The sequence below is a fragment of the Anoplopoma fimbria genome, chromosome 1 (genome assembly GCF_027596085.1).
Source record: "Anoplopoma fimbria isolate UVic2021 breed Golden Eagle Sablefish chromosome 1, Afim_UVic_2022, whole genome shotgun sequence".
NCBI classification, from domain to species: Eukaryota; Metazoa; Chordata; class Actinopteri; order Perciformes; family Anoplopomatidae; genus Anoplopoma; species Anoplopoma fimbria.
The window spans coordinates 2,698,480-2,704,479 of NC_072449.1; positions in this window are offsets into that span (position 1 = coordinate 2,698,480).

Below are 6,000 nucleotides of genomic sequence, written 5' to 3' on the forward strand. Positions count from 1 at the left end.
TAGCAAAACAAGGTTTAAAAAGCCAGATTTAATGTAGAAAAATGTTCAGGAATTCGCTCTTCTCACAGTTAATCCTTATGGTCCATTATGGGATGGTACTATAGAATAAGCGCCATATACTGTATATGCCATACAAATCTTTTGGTGAGGATTTTTCTATTGAATCTAATTCAACAATGTCATAAAATGCTTCAATTTCTGTCAGAGAATAAAATGAAAAAAATAAATATACAATTTTTCTGTAGTGAGTTTGTGATTATTTGGCTTAAGATTTCTTTATTTATCTTTGATATGACTTAAGGTGATCTCTTCCTCGCTGCAGACAAAAAAAACAAATCACTAAACTTTATGCAAGTGAATGTCATATGGCATATGAGAACTTAAAAACAAATCTCCATTCAGCAAATCATAGAGTTTAATCAATATGATTTTTGCTTACAAACATTAAAATAGTAAGTAGTAATAATAATAATAATAATAATAATAATAATAATAATAATAAGTGTGGATACATGTGCATACTGTCTGTAAGTATTCTGCGGTATAAAATAAACTATGTATTCTTAACAGAAAAAGTACCGTCTTTGTTAGCTAGCTAGATAAAACAGTTAGTTACTCATGAGAGAAGCTCTCATTCCTCCTTCTTGGCCTAATTCATGGAGCAATATGGCCAAATAAAAGATAAAACAACTGAATTAATTCCAAAGCAACTCTTTAAATTAACTATTTTTAGGAGTAAAAAAACCCCATTTAAAATATAGTTTTGAATAGACTCATTTTAAGCTGTTTTTGAATCATGAATCAGGTTTCAAAATGAATCCTTGTTGGTTGAACTCAGCCTAAGACAGGGAATCTAGAGGTGCTATCTGCAACATCTAACACTTAACTGCAGCTTTAACATTCTGGACAGAACATCTGATAAACACAATGTTTTCAGAATTTTGCAAACTGGGTTGCATATGGCAGGAAACTATTTTACGGCACAAATCATGTTGTTATCTGGCACAAATCACGAAAAGGAAACTATTCTTTAGTTGCAAATCAAATGAAAGGATTAGGATATTATAGTATAGAGAACCTGCAGGTACGCAACAGGTTACTTGGAAAAAGTTATTTAAATGACTAAAATAACTTTTTAATTAAATGTCTGGGTATATAGAGACAGAGTTTGATTGTAAAAATACAGAAATAGAAACAAAAAATAACCAGTTTATATTATTTATTCAAATATATTACTTATTGAAATCATAAATAGTTTTAACCTTAAGTCTTCACTTAATTAAGGATCTAAGGATGGAGAATATTGTCTGCTGCACAGATTTAAAGCCCTTTGAAGAACATTTGTTTAAGGTTAACAGAAATATGATCGTAATGAAGTCAAATGTTTGCACTAACAAAAGTTTCATTAAAAAGGGTAGCACATTTAGGAAAGAAAAACATTTTTGTTAGTATTAGTGCTTATTTCCTGGTAGAAAGTGTTTCATTATTACTGTATATAACATGCAGCTCTCCCTCCCTTTACTCCTCCTCATCCTCTCTTCTTCTCACAAAGTTTCTCAAGACTTTCTCAGAAGAGCCTCCACAGACACACCATGCTTGAGTTGATGTGATTAGTTTTAAGGCTTATAGGATATAGATGAAAGGATACAGGCGGAAGCCTTCTGTTGGCTTTTCCCACTGACAGTTGAATAGGCACTCTGTGGCTTTGAGAGAAGCCCACACTTAATTTGCTGTGGCAGGCTTAGATAGCATATGACTCAAGATGGCCACCTCACAGAGAGGCGCAGAGACGCAGTGATCAGTGTGTTAGCTCCAATTTCTCCTATAAGAAAAACTTGGTCGAATTAATAGAGAAATATGGCTAAATAAATAACAGAATTAATTTCAACCTATTAAAAAAGAAGAGGGGAAACCGTTCATTCACCCACTGTGGATTGGAATAGTTGTTGTGTTGTCAGGTCATAAATAAAACTATAACTAAATATCACATGTGGAGTACCACAGGGCTCAATTCTTGGTACGTTGCTTTTATCAGTGCACATGCTGGTAAAGATGTTGATCCAAACAGATACAGCAGATCATGACAGATAATGTGCTTTTGGGCAGTATCTTAAGGTAATAATGTCACTGTTTAGGACACATTTTCAAGAGTTGATTTGCTTTGAAACAGGATCTAATTTCAAATCCAGCTGTTGAAAGTGCTAAAAAACTAGCAAGTGGACCTCCAGAAATGTCCAACTGTTATTTTAAAAGTTAAGAATAAACTTATGTCAAATATGAATAGTTCTCAAAACTGAATGCTACTTGGTTAGAGCTATAAATGATCGCTGGCCTTCCTCATCACCTACATCTTCTATTGTTTTAGAAAAAGGTGAATGAGGAAGGAGATGAGGAATATTTAGCTTACTGTGTGAGTCAAAAAAACCCTGAAAGCACTGCTGCAAATTATTTTTATTACTGTACTTCAATGTGCGTAATAAAGGCGAGTTGTTATATATTTGATAAAGTTATATCAATTGATTGCTATAATGTAAACACATAAAGGCAAAATGTAACAATTATTTATGCAATACTATAAATACTTTTGCATTTCTTAATTCTCAGCAATTTAAGAAGTTCAGGTCATAAAAAAACAAAATTGGTGCCGTTACATAAATAAAATTGAAAGTGACATTGTGTGATTCCCCATAATGCATTGCATGAGTAAACAGTAGCGGTTTCATATAGTGAGTCTAGTTTATTTGTGTATTGAATCAGAATCTTAAAAGATAAGAATCTCGATTCCTACATGAATCCTTTCTTTCCTCCACCTTTATGGTCAGAGATGCACACCATGAGCTGAAAACATAAAACGGTGTTGCTATGATGAAGAATAAAATAAATAGACCTTTAATTTTAAAATGCAGGCGTTAAAATGTTTTTAAGAAAATGTTTTTAAGAAATCTTTCATATATAACATACTGTATGTGTAAAACATCTTAGTTCAACATTCAATTTGAGGCCATTAAGTTTTTTGTTAATTAAAAAATCTAAACTTACCATGCAGTGCATCTCAGCTAATTAACAATAATTTCCCCTCTGTGGACAAATTAGTGCATTTCTGTCTGCAGCATGAAGATCTTGGGTTTCCTCCATGTCAGTCTCTTGCTTTGCCAAGGAAAAATTGCATTTAGTCCCTAATTAGAATGAAAATATGATTAATTAGAATGGAAAATACGCTTTCTGTGTCTATGTGACTGTGGAGAACAAAAATCATCAGTTTTATGAAAAGACAACAGATATACAACAGACAAAAAGAGAGAGTATGATGAAAGAAATCCAGCACTGAATAGGAAGAGAAAATGCAGCCCGGCATCAGAAGAATTACACTTTCATAGTGGATGATACATAATGATTTACATATAATGTCAACTTTCAATGCCAATAGAGGAAGTAGTCTGGTCTTTATGTTGCTAGGTGGACAGTAAAGGAGACGGGGTCACAAACTTGCAAGTAACATGAGCCTTTTTAATAAGCAAAGCATCACTAAATGTTTAAGTTTAACACTTACTACAAAGACAACACACCTCTGAGAGCTAATTTGTCAAAATGAAAGTGTCTGAGAGCAACAGCAGACATCATTTCTGTGTTATTTCCACCGTCGTCATAGTATTTATAACAATATTCCATCATAGGCTAAGTGCTTTTTGTGTGTACTTTGTGCGCCATTAAAGGAAGACATATTTGTCCGTTTGCTAAACAGAGACTGTGTCACAGTGCTGGAGAGCCAGAAGCAAAGGAAGGACCTGAACGCAGTTAAAGGGTTTAATAAAGAACTACTTATAAACTAGAGAGTCCAAAAACAGGCAGGAACAATAAGCAGGTTAGAAAAAACAAAAACAGAAGTGCATGCAACAAGGAAGGAATGACAGAAGAAGCAACAGGAAAAGATGGGACTATAACTATACAAGAAGCTAATTAGACAACAAGACACAGGTGTGCAGGCTGAAAGCTGATTGGTGGATGAAACGAAGCAAAGCTGATGAAGCTAAGTAGAGACAGGTGATACTCGGAAAAAAACGAGGGGAAAGCACAAAGACAAACAAACAGGACACGTGAGGCAGGGAACTTCAAAATAAAACAGGAAACAGATTTATCGTGACCCAATACCATGATGGACTGTCTGTCTTTGTTTCCAGCTTCTTTATGGTGCTTAGTGTTATATTTTTACCGACTCAAGCCCACACCACAATGAATGAAAGTTACCATATTTGGAATATGCAGTATATGCCCTGGTAGCAGCAGCGAGCTGTCAATCAGTGTGTAAGCCCCGCCCTAAAGCATCCCCTGCTTTATGGTCTGTTTGACTCTAAATGGAGCATCATTTACTAAATGAACATCATGCTGTATTGAAGAAGACTTGAAACTAGAGATTGAGACCATAAACTCATGTTTACAATGTTTACTGAGGGAATAAATCAAGAGAGAAGTAGAGTCATTTTCTCATAGACTTCTATACAACCAGAGGAGTCGCCCCCTGGTGGACAGGAGAGAGAATGCAGCTTTAAGACACGTATGGATCTGCTTCACTCGGCAGAACCAGAGGTTCCACCTGGTTCAAATGAAATAATAAGCTATTTTACTATGGTTTGCGTTTATAAGCTGTTTTGCATTTGCTTTTGCAAATATGTTTTGGGTTTGAAGCACACAGTCGTCTGAGACAAAGAGTCAGTAATGTAACGACACTGAGCGGGGGGGCGGGAAAAGAGCAACAGGATAAAAAAAAGGGCTGAGGATGGGAGGGAGAGAGAGAGTGAGAGAGGGTTTGGGAGGAGAGTGAGGCGGAGTGGTTTTGCGGGGCTGTTGGGTTTAGTGCAGTGGAGTCAAGCTGCCGTCTTGCCCTCATGTCCCCGCGCTCTGATTGGCTGGGATCACCGGCCTGCATACCTGATACCGGGCTCTGCTCTAATCGTCCTTTTCCTGTAGCCGGGCTCGGACAACGCTCCTTTCTCCTTTTATCTCGCCCCGCTCAGCTCCACGCTCAGATCAGGTTGCTAAAAGAAAAAACGCCGACCGCCACCAACTCTCCATTTCTTTTCCCCCTTGCAGCCCCCCCGACTCTCTCTCTCTCTCTCTCTCTCTCTGCTGCAGCTCTCCTTTTCCTCCACCACTCTGACTGTCACCCTTTCTGTCCCTGTTGTGATGGCAAGAACCTGTTTCTCCTCCATTCAGTATAAAGTCCTCTCTGTACTTCCACACTGTGAGCTGACACAAGATGGCTGCCAAGGGATACCGAGACAGAAAGCGGAGGCACGCTCGTATTGAGGCCGTCAGTTTAGCAACTTGTTGTTAGAAAGGACAACGTTACTGTGACCATAAACAACATCAAGCAAAACAAATGTCTGAGAGCTGACAGGTGTACAAAACAAATAAGAGTTTGAATGATATTGATTTAAGAAACCCAACGTTGGTAGCTGATAGCTTTGTTTAGCTCACTGTTTTGCTAAAGGTGGTTTGTTTGTCTTATTGGCTTCACCAATGTTAGATAAGCTAGTTAACATAGTAAGATAGTCAGCTAAATAGTTAAAAAATTCCCTCAGAAGTACAGAGCTAAAACTAGTGACCATGAGTGGATCACACCAGTGGCAATGCCAGATCTAGCCAGGGGCTCACAGTGTGTGTGTGTGTGGGGGGGGCATTAGCCAATTCCCCATTTCTGACCCCCTATTTCCGGCAACCTTACTCAGACCACAACCATCTGCGAAATCCATTCATGACTGAAAAAAACTAGACAGAGTAGGTCCAATATTATTAGAGTCACATTTGGGGCACCACAGGGCTCAATCCTGGGTTCACTGCTTTTCCTTGGTTCAATGTTAATTTCAACACCCAGTCTCCTAGGTTTTTCAAAATATCGTTTTTTTAAACAACACCTGAACACCAAACAACGTGATTATTTCCACAAGGGCACTCTCTTGGGGAAATGTGAACTGATGATCAAAGCTGTAGTTTTTCATGTTG